Source organism: Bacillus rossius, chromosome 1 (genome assembly GCF_032445375.1).
Source record: "Bacillus rossius redtenbacheri isolate Brsri chromosome 1, Brsri_v3, whole genome shotgun sequence".
NCBI classification, from domain to species: Eukaryota; Metazoa; Arthropoda; class Insecta; order Phasmatodea; family Bacillidae; genus Bacillus; species Bacillus rossius.
Window position 1 is genome coordinate 310033396 of NC_086330.1, and position 19589 is coordinate 310052984.

At 39.4% G+C, this 19589-nt stretch overlaps 1 long non-coding RNA gene across 1 annotated transcript; it reads left to right on the plus strand.

Annotated features, from left to right (window-relative positions):
• Nucleotides 1–2142: 2142 nt before the first annotated feature.
• LOC134527904 (uncharacterized) lies at nt 2143–19342 on the plus strand. Its single transcript, XR_010074311.1, has 2 exons — nt 2143–2269; nt 13810–19342. It is a non-coding gene; the product is annotated as an uncharacterized LOC134527904 (long non-coding RNA).
• Nucleotides 19343–19589: the final 247 nt, after the last annotated feature.

Below are 19589 nucleotides of genomic sequence, written 5' to 3' on the forward strand. Positions count from 1 at the left end.
CCTCACCAAACCGGCACGGTACAGGTTGTCATAAAGCGAAGTGTAGTGGCCAGTGTAGAGGAGCCAGCCCTGGGACTGAAGCCCAGCGTGCTGACTCCTGGCATGTGCAACGATCCCAGTCAAGGCCACAGAGGGAGGGGGGCGAATTATCATGTCCACCAGTTTGGCCTCGGCTGGTATGATAGCACAAGCCCCAAGTGCGCCACCCATCCTACATAATCTATGGGGAGGAAAGTTAGTTCGCCACCCGCCCCTAGATGGCAGACGAAGGGGAATGTAAATTAAGGAAACTTTGTCTACCTGCCCAGCCTAATTCAGGACAAATATGTAAATACACAGTGTTGTAACAAGAAGCCTGTAAATTATACAAGTGAATGTAAATAGTATTGTAATTCGAATATGTATGCACAGGAAGGGTACAGATGTGCCCTCCCTGATGAATATGTACATACATTGTATATTTACTCTGGCTGAGCTAAGCCAGGCAGAAAGCTCTTCCTAGTAATTCTAGGTAAATAAAAGTGGCAAGAATACTTGAGCAGTATTATTCAGGCAGCGACCTCTCTGGAGAACTGCTCCTCCTTCCTACCTCTCCCTGCTCTTGAGCAGCGACCCCTACTCGGGGACCGCTCCCGCTCTCTCCCCCCCCTGCTCTTGGGCAGCAACCCCACCTCGGGGACCTCTCCCGCATTCTCCCCCCCCCCCATTGCCTGATCTCTCCCTGCTCTTGGGCAGCGACCCCTGCTTGGGGACCGCTCCCGCTCCTCCTCTCTGCCTGGGACAAGTCAAACACTTTATTTCTTCCAAAATTATGTTTCACCGTGCGCCTTGTCCCGAATATGGTCGGTTCAGTTTCCCGTGAAAATCACGCGTTTTCCGTGGGTGGGCTGGCGGGAAGAACTGCAGTATCCTAATGGAGCTCACAGAGGCCAGCAGCATCCACGAATCACGGAACCAGCATTTTCTTTATTTTCACAGACATGTAGTTTACCATAATTAAGCAATTCTTAAAACCTTTTTCTTCAGTCCCATGGTTGGCCTCGATTTACTATGTAGTATGTAACTTAATTAATTAGTGATCCAAGACGAGCGCGCTACATCATATGTAAGTACTGTTTAAGGACTGGACGAAGGTCCGTCGGCGCCTCACTCGATTTCTTAGCCAGTCGGCTACTTAGTTTTAGCCCGCACGGGGCAGCCAGTAGGCACTATGTAACCAACTTTCTAACACATCAATATCTGGGACAGTTTTAGGACTCATGTAACATCACCGGAGCAGCAGGCCTACACGATCCTAGCCTAGTGTAATACATAAATGTTATTGTGGAGTGTGATCTTGCTTAGGGTTGTAGTTGTGTTATGTTTAGGGTTTGTATATGTAATCATTGTGTCGTGTCAGAACTGAATGACCTTACCGGGTAATAAAATCATGAGTCGCCACTGGGAGAGTGGCTGCGCGTGTGACGATTCGTTTCGGGACAACTTTTATGGCCAGGAGGGGTAGCACCATGTAAAAGTCTGTGCCGGATTAAATTAATAAGTTATAACACAGTGTTTTCTTGGACTTAACAGGCGTCCCGAGTGGCCTAAACAGCTCGGGGGGCCCTGCTGCGTCGAACCTCTGCCTCCCACCACAAGGCCGAACCATCCCTCTCTTTTCTATGGGCCGAACCTACCCCGTGATTCCGGACAGAACATAATAGTACCTACTAAATTCACATGAAGGTAGCAGGGTTCGTGTCATCATATCATTCATTATTTTTGAATTATGAAGATTCGTTTAGAACTTTTGATATTTATTAACTTACTAACCAGAAATACTGTGATCTAATTTTCTTCTGAAAAGCTTAACTATAGTCTTTAATAAAGTGGGCTAGAACAGCTAATAATAATATAACAATATAACAAACGTCCGCCATATTGGTATGTGAAAATCAGAAGGAAATGGAGAAAAACGGCTTCACGTCACAATGGCTAATGCTTCATATTTATGTATCTTTCCCTACTCTCAGGTACGAAAACCATAAATTTAAAAATAATATATCAATTAATAACTCTAGCGCTCTTTTTTTCCCCCCCCAAGACGCCGGACCGAGATTGAAGGAAAGTTGCCAGTTTATCTCTCTATATGGCCATGATTTGTGCACATGGTTGCAGGGACTTGGGCGTATTGATTTTATATGCGACCACTTGTTGTGTCAGAAGTGAAACGTGTTTGGGTTAGAATTGTGAAGAGATTTCGTTTAGTTAATTTGGTGGGGATGAATGGGTGAGAATCATTTAATTTCCCGTTTCTCATGAAAAGAAAATCAGAGCACCCATATATTGAATGTCCTAATGGTTAAAATTATATATTGTATTGCTTTGTTGACTTTTTGTTGTCAACCAGTGAATGCGGTTAGTAATAAGGTGGAAATCACCAATCTAAACTGTAACAGGAAATTCAGCCCAAAACGTTTTTAAAGTGTATTAAAATGTCTTATTAAGGAATATGTTAATTAACAAAGTCTTTAAATTGATCCATACAAGTTAGGTTTCATCACATAAAATAACAGGGTAAATGGGACTAATCTAGAGTAAGTACTATTCTGAAAAAAAAAATAATATTCTGAAAAAGGTATTTTTGAGTCCCTGTATGTAATTTTTATTGATTATTTAAAACAGCTGTGTGATATTTCAAGTGGTTTAAGCCCAGGCTACATCCGCAATAGCAATTAAACAGCACAAAAATAGTACAGTTGCACGCTCGCAGCACATTCGAAGCTACATTTGCACTCAACTCAGCGGTTTGAATCAACCCAACAGATTATTCCATTTATTTCTATCAAACATTTCTGTTTCAAATGTTGGAACTTTGTAATATATTATATACGCAAGCAGTTGTTTGCCTAAATCCAAGCATTCATTTCACAGTTTTATGTTTAAAATATATATATATATATTTAACTACAAATAATTTCTTGTAAATATATTCATTTTCAAATTAGTTTCAATCTTTATCTTTGAAATGCACTTAAAAAGCAACCACCAGTTATTCTGTGGTGCAGACTAAGTATACGCTATTTGGCCACAAACAGAAAGCAACGCACAGTACAGAGAAAAGTTAGGACTCTGACAACTTTCTGTGTTCAGTGTGCATGCTGCTTTCCGGTGCGTGTACTAGTTTCCAATGTGGCAGCTGCTGTCTGTGTACATTCAACTTTCACACATCTGTGCTGTGTGCGTGCTGTTACGATTGTAGCTGAGTGTTTACTGTTTGAATGGCTGATTAGGTTAGCAACATTTTTAAATACTTTATGGAAAGTTATTACTCTAGGAAATTACGGGTAAATGTTAACAAAAGCTTCATTTTTCAGGAAAGGTGATTCAATCAAGGAAAAAAATATTACTGTATTTACAATTCATCCCACATTATTTTTCAGTATCACAGGGTATATTTTATGGATAGCCATGTTTCCATAAAAATTATAATAATATTAATTCCAAAATGCTTTTTTTGACTTTGAGATATGTCCTCCAATCATCATAAGGTGCTTCACCATGGGTCGACCCAACGCCCAAAAAGTCCAGAAAGGCAATGTTTATTCTCGTCACTTTGTGCGGCGGCCTCAGGAAACGCGCAGAATTCCCAGGCCACCAAAAGGGTCATTGACATTGGCCTGAGGCGGGACGGTGCGAGAGGAGCGGAAGGGTTGGGGATAGGGTAGCGAGGACCCTTGTAATCTGACCAGGCACGTGAGGCATGCCTTACGTCAGAGGTCATACGGGGCTGCCAGCTAGCTCCAAACCTAGCGTGCGTTGTGGTCCTATCTGTGTTCGTAACAATATTAAAAGTGGTTGGTTACGTTAATTTAGCAAAATTTTATGTTCAATTCCTAACCAATCGTTCAAAAGGTTTTACAGTATTTTTAATGTACCTAGCTGACCCAACCTAACCTACCTTTTTAACAATATAACTGTAAGTATTTGTAATATGTAACTTAACGTAACCATTCGTTAAAATGGTAAACTACTTGATGTACTCTTAGAAAATGATTTTTAAAGATGATAGGCAGTAAAAAACCATTTTGTAGTTTTAAATAATTTTTTTCTTTAAAGTAGCTTTGTTGCAGAATTATCTAACACTGTAGTATTAAAATACCTTTATTACCTTAAATTTATTTTGGTAAATTTGGAAAGTCATGACTAATTAATTTTTTTTTTAATGTTGTTTTTAGTACTTTTAATTGGGTTTGATTATTCCTGAAAAATGGATTTTAGAATTCCAACTGGAGTCTTCATAAACTGTGGTGCTTAGTGGAGTTGGTGATGTCCAGAGGAATTATGTGGTGCACTTCATTTAAAATTATAATATTTAATGTGAAAATTATTACACTTCATTTAAAATTAGAAATATTTAATGTGAAAATTATTAAAATAGCTTTACAGCATACTAACAGCAACTTTAATAATTTTTCATCAATATCCACACTTTTAAATTGGCTTCAATTTCAAATCCTTTTTCAACTACTAAATCTTCCAGAATCTAGTTAGATTAAAAAAAAAAGTAATATTTATTAGAATCCATACATTTTAATAAATTTACGGTAATTAATATGTGGCTAAACTTATCTAATCAACTCTTCACTTAGATACAATCATGTAGACCTATAAATACTTATCCTTTTTGGATAAACCACTCAACATATGGCAATGTAAAACTTAAAATTACATAAAAACACACATTAAAATAAATTTGTTCCGACTCACCACCAGTATCTTATACGGCTTGCTCTCACATTACCATGCATGGGAACAAAATTATTTGCACCATAAATTTAGAAAAGTATTAATTTAATATGTAAAACTAAACAATAAGTATTTTTTAGAATTATTGTATATAATATGCCATAAAACAACATCCTACATCTCAATATTGAACTTAAATAAACCTTTAATTAATTGAAAAAAAAACCTTTAAATTTCTAAACAAATAAAAAAACAAATTGATATTTTACATTTTTCAATATTATATAAATTAATTATGAACTATTTAATAATGGTAATTTGTTTTTCTGTCAGTAATGGGATCTACATAAATAATCATTTGACAATTTATTCGTAGTTATACAAAGATTGTATTACATGATTAAAATATGTAAGGTCAAAGGGGCACATTAAGTTGTAAATTATATACATAATAAAATTTGTTAAAATGATATAATAAGAAAAATTATAATTATATTTTTTAACAAAATTACTATCACAATTGAGCAAGCCAGGGAAAGACAAAAGTATCGCTATCACAAAATAAGCGTAGTCAGAGAAAATGACTACTCAGTACACAACTGACATGTCAAATACGGGTCCCGGGTATCCACAGCATGTGCTGAGAAAATTCACAGTATCAGAAAAAACAATATTAACAGACTGTATGAAAAGGGTGGGGGAAAACATACGAGACGCTAAATATTCATGCAGCCCCGACACGCCGAAGCACATTATGGCAAAGAAACACAATCAGACTCTTAAACATACTTCCAAGTAACTTCACAAAGCCTAACATAATTTATACAGTGGCGAATCGAAAAGGAATTTAGAAAAAAAGTTACTCAGAAATTGAAGTTACATTTAATGATACAACCCCCATGTACAAGACAACACAGAGCAAACAGTACTTACGTTAAACCATAATACACCCGGACGTGCGTGCTGTGGAACACACATTAAATGGCTCAGTCAAGGACTACCCCAGAATGAGGAATCACTAAGCTCTGTCATAGTGCGCAGTGTGCCGACGCAGAGGCTAAAAAAAGTGAAGACGTGAAGAAAATGGGTAGGGGAAAAGGAAGGGGGTGTCGGCACCATGGTCGGGAGTATTTGAAAATGCTGAACGAGACCAGTACGGTTTAAACTCCCCTGTCCTAATCTGTCTGTGCCCAAGGAAATACTGATGTTGGAGAATAATTTGTATCGGCCAGTCCAAAGAAAGCAATGCACTTATGAATCATAAGAAACAAGGAGATAGTCAGTCAGTAAGATACATATCAATTTCTTCAGCACTAAAGATTGAAATGAAGGTTCACGTGCAGGTAACCCCAAGTTCAGAGGAGGACAGCACACACTTTAGACAGATGTAGAAATGTTGAAAATTTGTAGATAAGTATGAAGTAGGGCAGTGATAGTCACCTACAGCTTTTCAGTTGCCACGAGCAGAGACAAATCTGCTCTCTCAGTGTTTGAAGACGTGTCGCGACCCAGAGGACGCGGCTACTCGCACAGCATCCCTGCACAGCGGGAGGTATGCTTGCAGGGGGCAACAGCACATGCAGCCAGGGACGGCACTGCTAGTCACATAGTGGACAGATCGTTCCTCTAGTAGTTCCGCAACGTGACCAGAGCGAGGGCAGGGATGTGGACATAGCGCAGCAGAGACGACAGCTCAGAGCCATCAGAGAAATAGACATGTGGCAGGCTGGAGCTGCAGATGGCTATCTCCTGTTCTTTAGGGCACACCACCTCAGGATAGGAAAGAAGCGGTGGCCCAGATGCTGTGAAAAAATGACAGCCAATAGATTTACACACCAAATGCAGCTGTGAATTATATTTCTTAAGATGGGAAATGTGGACTTTTTGAAACTTGCCCCTACAATTTAATCTCTCAAGAATAACTGTGTTCACCTTAAGTAACCCTGTTAGCAAAAAATTAAAAACAAGCATGTTACATATACTTAAGGATTCTGAAGAAAATGTTTTATTGTGTATTTTGAGTATCTACCAAAAGTAATTTTATTGCATGTTGTCACGAATGAATAATCTTGTGTACACACATGTAACAGTCAATAGTCAAAAGCTCCCTCAGGTTTTATTGTAGGGTGTGGATCTGTTCATATGCAGATGCAGAATATTGTCATCAAAAGTGTATTTATGCTAATCTAGGCTAAATGAGTGAATCATAAGGCACTAGGGTAGATCTGTGAAGTTAAAGAATTAACCTAACATATTTTAGTTGGTTCCACATAGTGATCACACAAAAAAAAAGTTTTGACATTTATCAATCACTCATTACAGTTCTCTTGCACATTGGCACTCAGAAATATCCTCAGATGAACAAAACTTTCAAAAAAATTCAACTTGAAAAAAGGTAAATGGAAGATTTATAGTCTAAAATTATGAAGGCCTATTTTTGACACAACCTGCAACAGTTGTGAATTACCGCCCCTATTAATAACTGCTAATAAGCAACTGGGATAGCATGTTGGGTAGAATATAATGGCACAGTTACCACTGTTAACTGCTCACTTAATTTTTATTTCAGTTCTAGATGCAGATGTATGACCATCATGTAGCTGATGAAATATTTAATATAATTTTTGTAATTAAAAATAATTTAATATTTTAGATAAATTTTAATAGGAAAATTGAATTAAAAAAAAAAATTTTGTAAGTAAGCAAAGTGTACTATACTTTTAGTATAATTATCATTAAATATTTAAAAATCAATATTTAGGACCATATGTAATGTATTTAATGTTATGTATGCTAATAATTAAATTATGGCATTATTTAATTATTTTTTTGTAAATAATTTTATTTTTTGACCTTTTAGTGGCACCAGGATGTTCACAGTTTATGTAATCAAGATGTGCAGTTAGTATGGGCAATGCTCTGTTGCACCCTCTGTCTTGGTTGTACATGTCTCGGCAGGGACCGGAAAGTTACTTTTAAAACGTAACTCAGTTACAGTTACAAATACTCCATTGGAAATGTAACCCTGTTACAACTACAAGTTACACTACTGAAAATAAACCAGTTAAAGTTCTGAGAAAAGTAACTGTAAGTTACTTTAACAGTTACTTTGTGAAAAACTAAAAATATGATACGTAATATTGTTATAGTTAAAAGCTAATAAAACATATTGTGTTTAGTAAAGGTATATGTTTATTTAAACTGAAATTTTTTAAATAGGTCTTAAATTGCATTGAGTTATTAGTTCACACTACAAAATTGTTCGCAGCACCACACAACAAGCACTTCACAATAAGGTTATTTTTATCACTCGACCGAACTTGGAAAAAATATGAAGGCCACGGCAACGAAAATTCTGGACTGCTTTCTCGGCTTCTCACTTCATTAGATTCTGTCATTGCTTTTGCGCATGTGCACAGGTAGGTTAATTAATTAAACAGCACAGCAGTAAACCAGCATATCACAATTATTAAATAAATGACAATCAAAATACGAGCATAGGCTGCTAACCGCAGTTTTACAAGTACAAGCAATACCATCGCAAATAATATGCTTGTCGGGATTTTCGTTCTGGGATTGAAAAAATCAACAAATCGTTGTTCGTTCAATAAGAAATAAAAAAATGGAACGCAAGAAGTAACGTCAATTATCGTTACTTTAAGGCAGAAAAATGTAATTCAGTTACAGTTACAGTTACTGAAAACTTAATATATTGCGTTACCAACGATCATTACCATAAAAAGTAACTGTTACAAATAACGTCGTTACTAGTAGCGCGTTACTTCCAGTCCCTGTGTCTCGGTCACACTTTGTGTAGTTCATTGGCTTCTAGTCCTTAATGACATTTCAGGTAACCAATGATCCAGTGATAAAGACCATTAAATTGTATGATAGGTTGCAATTTTGGTGTTTTTCCAATAATGAACACGAATGCTCTAGGTCCCTATAAGCTATAAGTTATCAGTATTTGCCAGCTGATGAAAAAAACAATTTTGAGTGAAATAAAAATACCTTAAATAAATACTTCAAATATAAGTATTTTATATGTTTGAAAACAATGTGTTAAAATACTTCAGAAACTTATCTATCTACAGTTTTGAAGTGGTACTTAAAGTTGTGAAGTAAAAGATGCATGTTGATACATAGCACACTTTTCCTATTTGCTTATTTTTAATTATGTCTTTGCACCTCTGCTTACAGTTTCTTTGAACTTACAGAATTTTGAATATGTACCAAAAAAACTATTTTATATTAAAGGTATTATTTGTCAAATACATAATTTCAAATGTGCACATTTTTAATGTCATATATTTTATTCTTTCACAATGGGAAGAGAATTGAAGAGAATATCTTTGACTGTTCAGCAATGTAATTATTTTGCCTTGCTGCTTCATATCAGTTTGCTATAGCACCCTGAGTTTCAGCTGGGAGCTAGGTGCCATGTCTTCAGGCATTACTTCTACTGATTTGTGCTACCATTGTATAATTATACATGTATGTTACTTATGGTATTCAGTAGTTCTGACCTGCACAAAATTGACAAAGATAAAGAAAACATGTTTATCTTATTAAATGGATGGCCTCGTCACTAAAAACTGCACCAAGTAATCTGAGAAGGCAGGCCTAGGAACACAAACAGGTGCGCAGAATATTATATTCATTTCACTTCATGGCCATATCTCTTTTTCCAGCCTATATGGCTGCCCATTCAGTGCACAGTATTTGAACAAAATATTAGTAATCCTGTCTCTCCTGATGAATCTACATCATTTAGTTCATCTCAGTGATGTCTACATCAATTTTTATGAAGATATTTTAATTGTCTGAAAAGTCTGAATATTAAAACTTTTTAATGCTCAAGCAACACTCAGTAACATGAACTTACAATCATTTTTGTATTGTTTTTGTACAAGAGTTTTATTCGCAATACTCAGAAAATTCTTTGTTTGAATGTTTTACGAAAGGGAGCTGAGTTGTAAATTGTGTAAGTTAAGGTGCAACACCCTACCTTGCTCCATGGCTGGCCACTACGTGGCCAGAGGTGTGCGAAACTTCGGGAATTCAAAGTTGAATCAAAGAATAATTTTCTTTGGCTTAAGAAAAATTAAAATTTTTGAAGATTCTGAAGATTTTTTATGAGCAGTTTGTAATAAAAGCCAGCTCAAATTATGCCATAATCAACACCATTGTTTTGGTTAATCCATTTTGTTCGGGAAGGTAACATTTAAAATTTTTAAAAAAAGATCAGAACTTCAGCAAACTGATAAAGGTTTCATGCTGTAACATAGTGCACAGCGCATTGCCCGCGTGGTGATTACTAGTTTCATTCAAAACTACAAAGAGAAGAAATTTTGTAAAGATTTGGTGAAAAATATTAGGCCATGAATGTAAAGCATTGTAAATCAGCAACCCAAACATGCCACGACACATTTTCTGATAGACAATAAACACACGGACCGACTGGATGCACACCCACCCTCACCCCTGTAGCATAGTAACTTCTGCCAGCAATGTTTGTCGTGACATCTCCAACCAGTATCTACTCCTGAGTGGCTGACAAAAGTCATCTCATGTTGCAAGGAGGCAAACAAAAGTGTTTGCAGAAGCACACATTAATTAGAGAGAAAAATAAATGAATGTGCTAAGCTTTTACTACCCTATATTTTTCTGCTCTTTATTTTAAAAGAAAATATTAAAGCCATCAGTGCTTAGGTCTCACCTTTTTTTCGTGTGATAATGTTTACGTTTCTGTAATCTTACCTGACAGTAGAAACAGATGGAAGTGAATTGCTGCAACTGCTTATCTTGGCTCCTTTAAACAGAAGTTCAGTCCAACAAGAGGGATGATTATTCCCCTCCTTCCTTCCAACCAGATGCCTCTTCCAGGGGTCAGAGCACTGCCAACAAAGGAGAATCCTTGCTTTATTGATAGATTTATTAAAGTTGCTGAATTTACACAATAATTAAAAAAAAAATTATTACTGGAACCGATACTGCACTAAGATTGCTTTTTTTTATTTAAGCCTACTTATACATTTATAGAAAAAAAAAAGCAAGATTTCTGTCATAATGATTAAGAATTTGCACACACGCATGTTATTTAGCCTTCTGAAAAGAAGGTTACGTAAGTTAATTTTGCTATCATGATTATTGGTTAGCTTGTTAAATATATCCCAGACTGTTCTTATTCAGTGTGTGGTATACAGAATGTGCTGGTAAACCCCTACTTAAGCACTCAAAGGTGTATAAATGGTACAGTATTTAATTATTTGGGAATAATTTAAATGAATGTCTGCAGTGAAGTGGATCTTCTTCGACTTTGATTAAAATTTTTAAAATTGGTCTTCACATACACTTAAACTGTATACATTTTTTGTAATAATATTTGCATATTTTTTTATTTTGTGATGAGCGTTCAGAACTTTTTTTTACTTGACGAAAGAATGATGAACAAAAATATTAAAATCAATTAAAAATTAATATTTAGAACACATACTTGCATGCTTCTTGCTTTTTGCATGTTAATAGAGTATATATGTGTCAGTACACATTGTTAATGAAGAGTTATATATTGTAACTCAAAAGGATCAAATTAACTACTAATATATTATCAGTATCTTTAGCTTATTAGATTGAGTATTAAGTTGTAATTCAGTATAGTTTTCTGACATTTAATAGTATTTAAATGCATGCTTTAAATAGTTGGGCTTATACTCTTCTTTCCATGTGTTTATCCTCTGTTTCTTGTGAAATAAATTTTGCTATCATCATAGTGACTTACATAATAAAGAATTGTGTTATTAAAGTGGGCATTGTTCTGTTAACCTTTAGTGGGTGGCAGGTTGTAAACATTACAATATTGTGAGAATGATGCCTCGTGTGCCAGTAAACTCTCACATTGAGCTGGACAGTTGCCATCGCTGTGTCAACTCGACGCAGTTACGAGCAGTGGTCGCCTCTAGAATCGTGCTGTGGTGGTCATAGCTGTCTTACCTAGTGGTGTGCGTTACACCACTCTGTTGGTGTCCTTGCTAGTCGGAGCTGCTAGATATTAGACATATACGGGGAGAGAGTGAATTTGAACAAGGAACGTTGGCTCATCACGACAAAATAAGTTGAAAATCTCTATATGACTTATGTTGTAAAGTACTTCCTAGGGCTGGTATACATCATTCAAGCTATGGCTGAACAACATTTTTATTGTAAATAATAGAGAAAATATTTAAGTTGGAACACTGAGTGTCTGTATGATGTTTAATTGAAAAAAGTTCTACAACCACTGCGTATTATGATGCTGTAGCCAAATTATTATTTTTTAATGTAATTGGGCGTATAACATTATTTTGCACATTTTTTTGTGACATGTTACCACCCCCAATTATTTCAATGAAATAGTTATTCTATAGCCACAAAATTGGTGGTTGTTGTAGAACTTCATTCAATTAAACTGTTACGGTGAAATGTTCACGCCCATAACGCTCTTCTTCCCACCCGGTTTGACTTGTGTTAACCCCTGCTGGTATACCATCCCGCCACACTCTGCTATTTGTGTAGTGGCTATCAGTTCATCCTTGAGAGGGTAGATTACGCCGCCATGCTCCACGTCAGACCACGTGGTCGAAAACTATTTCCGGTGCGAGTTTTTCGTCAATTGTTTTGGTCTTTTATTGGTGCCGAAGTTTGTTAGCCCAGGCGGGTATATATACCCCATGTGGGCGAGACAAGACAGAGCACAACGAGAGAGAAGGAAAAGAGACCACGAGACAACAACACTGCTCTGCCACTGCCTTGATCACCGGCCGCCTACAAGACGTCACGCTGCCTGAATCGATGACAGCCCCGGAGTGTGGACTTAGCCTCGGACATTGGTAAGCCCTATTTCTGTTACAAGTAAAGACAGACAGTACAGCAACAGCCAGTGACCTTCTTCAAAGAGAAGGGAGACGACTAGTGAAAGGTAACTCTCTCTAGAGTGGAAGAGACCACTCGCTCTACGAGTCAACTAGCTCAGCGAGTAAATGGTAAAAACTCACGCCTCAAAATTCAACGCTACTAGTGGTGTAGAGTAACTGAAGGTATCTCAAATTGCCCGCCGCTGACAGAGAAAAAATTGTTATTTGTCGAGTGAGTAAGACAAAAGGCTGCTGCAAGACTGGTATAAGTCGCAGCATGTCAGCATCAAACACAAAGGGCTGGTTGGTCAGGAGCAGTGTCCATAACTAGTTCTCCAGTAGTAGATATCGGACGGTGTCATCCCCCCGGAGGAACATGTCATTCCTATGTCACCACATCATCGACGGTAATAAGGACTATGCATCAGACTTGTACCGATTGAGGGTAAACCAGTGTGTCAAAGGTGCAAGCGAGTTGGACTGCTTGGAGTAATGGATGAAAAATCGTGCCGAGACCTCGTCGTGGGGAACGAGTCGATGCTGGAGTAGCTGTTGGAACTTCGGAAGGTGCTGCTGCCATAAAAGTCAGTGTGGAGCATCGTAAGGGAGGAAGGGTGCTACTCGGCAGGTGAATAGGCGGAAGAAAACTCGCTGTGCTCTCGGTGACAATTTTAAGGCTAGTGTTGTACTTGTAAATGCCCCCAGCTCAGTGTGGGTCATATTCATCACAGTAACTTGTTTCATAATTAACTTCTTGGTTATAATGAACTTTATTATTGGGACTAGAGTTATTGATATCCAAGGTTTGCCCCTGAGTACTGTATCTGTATAATAATTGTATAATATTTTTATAATATATATATATATTTTTTTTAATATTTTGTATATGTTACTGTTCATGATTATAGTGGTGAGTGATGTTGGTAAGTTTCTTTAGATGTGCAATATAGTTAAATCATCTTCACCATTTGCTGTTCATGTAAGCCATGTTTGTTAAAGTGGTGTTTGTATAGTTACGAATAAACGCTTCTGGTTGCCTACAAATTTTTAATAGTACTTTAATCTGTATTTACAGGCATTAATTAATATTCTTAAGAAGTTTTTTGTTATTTATAAATATTTGCTGAAGGCTTTTATGTTCAATTGGTATGCTAACTATTAATTCAAGTTTTTCTTTGATTTTTACTAGTCAGAGCCCGACAGCGAGTATGCCAGTAATGAGGAAGAATAATGAGAACTTCGAATGCTATCAAGAGAACATGTGCAATGTCAATAATCTAGTTTATTGTTTAATTCATTGGGCACTATTGTTAATAAATTTACCTTGCTTTCATACTTCTCGTTCTGTAATAAAAAAAACCTCTGTGTTGTTCCTCTTGCGGAACAACAAAACATAGTCTAGATTCTGAGTGTTCTATCTTAAATACTTTCTCTATCATTTACAATAAAAATGTAGTTCAGTGCCAACTTCAAAGTTGTATACTAGCCTTGGGAAGCAATTTAGACCATAAGTTTTATGTACCCGTTACACGCACTGTGTGTGTATTACGCAATACATTGGTTACAAAGGTTATCTGACGAGCTGTCTGCCATGATGCCAGCTGAGACAAGATATTCTCAGCCTTACCAACCGAGCTGACAGTACATAACAGTCCTTCCCTCCAAGTGATTTTTACCCTAAGCACTTGTACATATTGGTTATACACAATGGAGAACGTAGTCACTGAAGTTTATTGGTATTTTCTTGACTCATGTGGATCGCTCCCTCACCCTCATTGGCAAGTTACTCAGCTCCTGGGGATGTCCCTGGGTCTCCTGCAGTGAGAACTCCAAGGTTCCAGCAAGCTCCTCAGATGTTTGCTGTCCTGGACGAACATGATCGACTGCAGCTGCCGAACCGCAGTCACTAGGAAACCCCAAAAATGGTAGCTTGGAGTACCCCAACATTAGGGAACCGGCCGCTCGCTGGAGGGGCATCTCGCTGCCACTCATCTTCGTACCAGATGATCCTGGTTGTGTCGCTGTACTGCTTGGAGGCCTCTGTGGTTGCTGCTGAATCTCTGGTCTCCCCCGATGGACAGCTTCCTGGAGTGATTCTTCTTGCTCTTGGAGCCCCGTCCCAGGTGCTCCTCCCACCGGTAACCTCGAGCTCCCCTGGAGTCATGTACAGATAATGTGTCGCACCATCTGATCGACATGTCTCCGTGCCATGTACCTCCAGCCTGCACTTGGTATGTAACTGGACCCTCCCTACGTGCCACCACTCCAGGGACCCACTTGGGTCCAGCTCCATAGTTGCGTATTAACACTGGGTCCTTTTCACTAAACTGTCTCATTTTACCATCTCACCCATCCTCCACTAACCCTTTTCCCGCACCCGACAGCGACCACGGGTGCAGCTTGTCGAAAACTGTCTGCAGCTTTCGACCCATCAAGAGTTCGGCAGGCGTCTTCTGCATGACCGTACTGGGAGTTGTGCGCAACGAAAAGAGCAGTCTGTGCAATCTCGTATTCCAGTCACCTGCTTCCAACTTCTTCAACTTGTCCTTGACAGTTTGCACCATTCGCTCGGCTTTCCCATTACTGGCCGGATGGTATAGGGGCGTATACTTGCAGATGACTCTATTCTTCTCTAGAAAGGTCTTCATTTCACTTGAAGCAAAGGCAGTCCCATTATCAGACACCACAACGTCCGGAATACCATGGTTACTAATCATACTCAGCTCCTGCACCACTACAGCCGATGACATTGACGGCACCATCCGTACCTCTGGCCATTTTGAAAAGGCATCAATGACAACCAGAAATGTTTTCCCTTGAAAGGGCCCCGCAAAATCAACATGCAGATGGGACCATGGTCTCTGGGGCGTGCTCCATGGCATCTGAGTCTTCGCTGGTGCCCTGCGTTCGGCCTGACATATCTGGCAATGGCTGACAATCTCCTCAATGTCTTAGTCCAGTTTTGGCTACCAGATGTAGCTTCGAGCTATGTTCCAGTAGGGTCGAACCTCCTCACTTGGTAGTATTGTGGCCATCCATGCAACACAAATTTCTTCACTCTCTTCAACACTGGATCCTCGTTCACACATCGTGCCATGGCCTGGGCGTCCAAGAGGGCGTCCGGCATTGCTTCAAACATCAGGATATCTGCTACTGCCGAGACTTCCCTTGGTGATGTCGGCTGTGGCAACCTGCTCAAGGAGTCTGCATGTCCAATCCGAACCCCTGGCTTATGCATGATGGTGTAGTCATACATGCCCAGCAACAGACTTCACAGTAACATGCGATGTGATGTATCACTGTAACATGCGATGTGATAGTATGTCCGGGGTTGGGCGCTTGGGATCCAAAAGTCGTAATAATGGCCTGTGGTCCGTCACCACTGTAAATGATCTGCCTGCCAAATATTGACGAAATTTAGTTACCCCAAATATCACTGCGAGGGCTTCCTTGTCGATCTGCGCATAGTTCCGCTTACATTTTTTCAGTGTCCGCGACCCAAACGCCACCGGTCTCTCCTCACCATCATCCATGACGTGTGCCAACACTGCACTCACGCCATACTCTGTGGTGTCGCATGTTAGCACCAGAGGTCTTGTGGTATCATAAGGGACCAGCACACAGTCTGTTTGTAGCAATTCCTTGGCCTTGGTAAATGCAGCTGCATGCTGTGTCTCCTATTTCCAGACAGCGTTTCCATCAAGCAGTCGGTGTAGTGGCTCCGACACACTAGCTTTATCTCTCAAGAACCGCTCATAGAAATTGATAAAGCCCAAAAAAGACAGTAGGTCTTTCTTGTTTTGGGGCACTGGTACCCTACGAATTGCTTCCACTTTGTCGTGTGTGGGATGTATCCCTTCCGCATCTATCCTATAACCTAGAAAATTCACCACTGCGGATGCAAAAACACACTTGGACTTATTCAACCGTAACCCAGCCTTGTCTATCCTCGCCACTATCTCCACTACATGTGTCCAGTGATCTTCATTTGGGCCCACTATTAACACATCGTCCAGTAGCACTACCACCCCTTATACTCCTGCTAAGAGTGTTTCCATGAGCCTCTGGAACACGGCAGGGCCACTGCTCACTCCAAACTGTAATCGGCGTACCTTAAAAAGTCCCTTGATGGTATTGACAGTCAACAAATCTGCCGTTCCCTCGTCGACTCCAACCTGCATGTAGGCATCCTCCAAGTCCAGCTTCGTGAAATATTTACCCCCTGCCAGCGATGCTAGAGCTTCTATGTTGGTCGGCAACGGTTAACACTCTGTCTTACATGCTGGATTGATTGTGCCCTTGTAGTCAGCACATATGCGAATGGACCCATCCAATTTCATAATAGGCACGACAGGTGTCACCCACGATGAATACGGAACTGCCTCATAAGCTCCTCGCATAATCAGCTTGTCGATTACATCCCCTACCTTGTCCCTTATTGCAAACGGCACTGGTCTGCATTTCCTAAATACTGGTGTGGCTCCCTCTTTAAGCGCGACGGATACCAGTGGACCCTTATACTGTGCAAACAGCTGCTGTCAAATACCTTTGGATACTTGTCTACCAGTTCCTCCACCCATCGGCTCTTCTGCACAACACTTGGTTCCTTGCAACTCTACCACGAAAACACCCTCCACCTAAATCCCAAGGGGCTTCAACCAGTTCCTCCCCATCAAACTCGGCCCTTTCCCAGCTGCCACTAACACCAGAAGCGGTACTGCCTCACTTCCCTTTGTTTTTACCAAGACTGTTTTAACTCCCTTGACCCGCAACTGTTCCTGGGACCATGTACGCATTGCGATGTTACACATGTCCAATGGTGGCTGTTTGGGCCACAGGGCCTTGTATGTTTCCCCACTAATAACAGAAAAACTTGCGCCTGTATCTATTTCCATGCAGTGTTTGTTGCCATCCAACCAAACGTCCATGACAAAGGGTGCCTTACTTTTCAATGCTCGCAGGTTATTCAAACTGTACACTGCTTCATTCTGTTCTCCCTCTTGCTCTCTTACTGTATCTGACAACATGTGAGTAAGTCCAGAGTTAGACTTATTCCCCACATTTCCCTGTCGAGCCCCACCAATAGGCCTACCTTGTTTTTGTTTCGTAATATAGGCTTTCTCTATGTGGTCTTGTTTGGAACAAAACCGACACATAGTTGTCACATGCCGACACTCTTCCGCAACATGAATCCCTGTACATCGCCAGCACTGTTGTTTCCGTTTGTTTTCCTGGGGGCCCATCATTTGTGTACGTATTCCTGTGTCCATGTTTGCCTGAATACCGTCCGGACGTCTGCCGGTATGGCTTCTGCCCGCCATTGCATGCACCAGATGTTCGTCAACACGTGTTGGACTTACCTTGTCTCCTTTTCCACGTATGTCCAATATGTTCTTCCGAGTTGCCTCAGCTGCCATAGCAATATCCACTGCCTCTTTGAAGCTCAGTGGATCCTTAGACAGTAACACGTGCTGAACCAATCTTATCTCGCACACCACACACCAGTCTGTCTCTCAACATCCTCTCCAAATTGGGGAAGTTACAATGCGTGCTCAATCGCCGGAGTTCCGCCCGATAGACTGCTATCATTTCATCCGCTAGCTGGTCACATTTCAAAAATTTGTATTTCTCCACAATCTTGCTGGGTTTCGGTTTGAAATGTACGGAAAGCTTGCTGAATACCTCGGCGATGGGTATCTCATTGGTAGCCTGTGGAGCTAACAACGATGAAACTAAGTTGTAGAGTTCCACCCCGCAGTCAGTGAAAAATACAGCGCGTTTTGCTTCGTCGTTTTCAATTTTATTAGCTATAAAATAAAACTGCATCCTTTCGCGGTAACTCTTCCACGTGTCCCGACCCGGCACAAACTCTCCCATAACCCCAATCGCCGCCATCATCGCCTGTACACCACTCCACACGCACGAACCGATCCGGAATTCCTCCTTTTATGTACCCGTTACACGCACTGTGTGTGTATTATGCGATACATTGGTTACACAGGTTATCTGACGAGCTGTCCACCATGATGCCAGCTGCTGACTAACGAACCATAGACAACACAACATTCTCAGCCTTACCAACTGAGCTGACAGTACATAACAATAAATTTTATCAATGTGTTCAACCTGCAGCCAAAGTTTGTCGGACGAATTCATATTCATTCTGTATACATCAATGGGCATTTTTTATCAATTTAACCAGAGTTTTACCAGTAGCATAAATTCTTTTGTTGTTTTGATGGACTGATTTTTCTGCAAAGCAAGTTTTGCAAGTAGTTGACAGTGTTTTAATATTTTGAATGTTTGGCACCCTGAACTAAATGTTAAGTTATTTTCATCTTCATGTCTTATGTACACATTAAATGTATCCAGTAACTAGGCTGCACTTCTAAGCAAAATTTCAGTAAATGTGTGTAACCACTTATAAAAAATGTCATGTACTTTAAGGGAAGTAACATCAGTAAAATGCAGTTATAGATCATATTCTTAGCATAGCTGCAGTATCTTCACTATGCTAAAAAAAAGACTAAAGCATCATCAAGAATTTGCAAGTTTATTGTTGCTGAGTATTGTGTTCTAGTGGTTATATTACCAGTTAAGGAAATCTAAATATTTAAACTTAATGTGTATAGAGTTTATTTTTTGTAGTTACTAAGGGGGCTGCTAGGATGTTTCCAATGTGTATTTGGAATGCAGCAAATTAAAGAAACTTCAAATATTTATAGGCTTGTTTATTTTAATTTGTTTCATTAAGTTGACACCACAAACATTTACTTGACATGCAGTAATCTTACAGTTTAACAGCCTCCAAGGGATTTTTGAAGTCTGAACTGAAAGTTCTGACAACTAAATGTTGGAATCAGTAATGTTGTCCCTCTCTAACATTCCTTATGATGTTTCATATCAGTGGCGTCTCGTCAGGGCAAGCAAGGCAAGCAGTGCTTGCCCAGGCAGTTTCCAGACATTGTA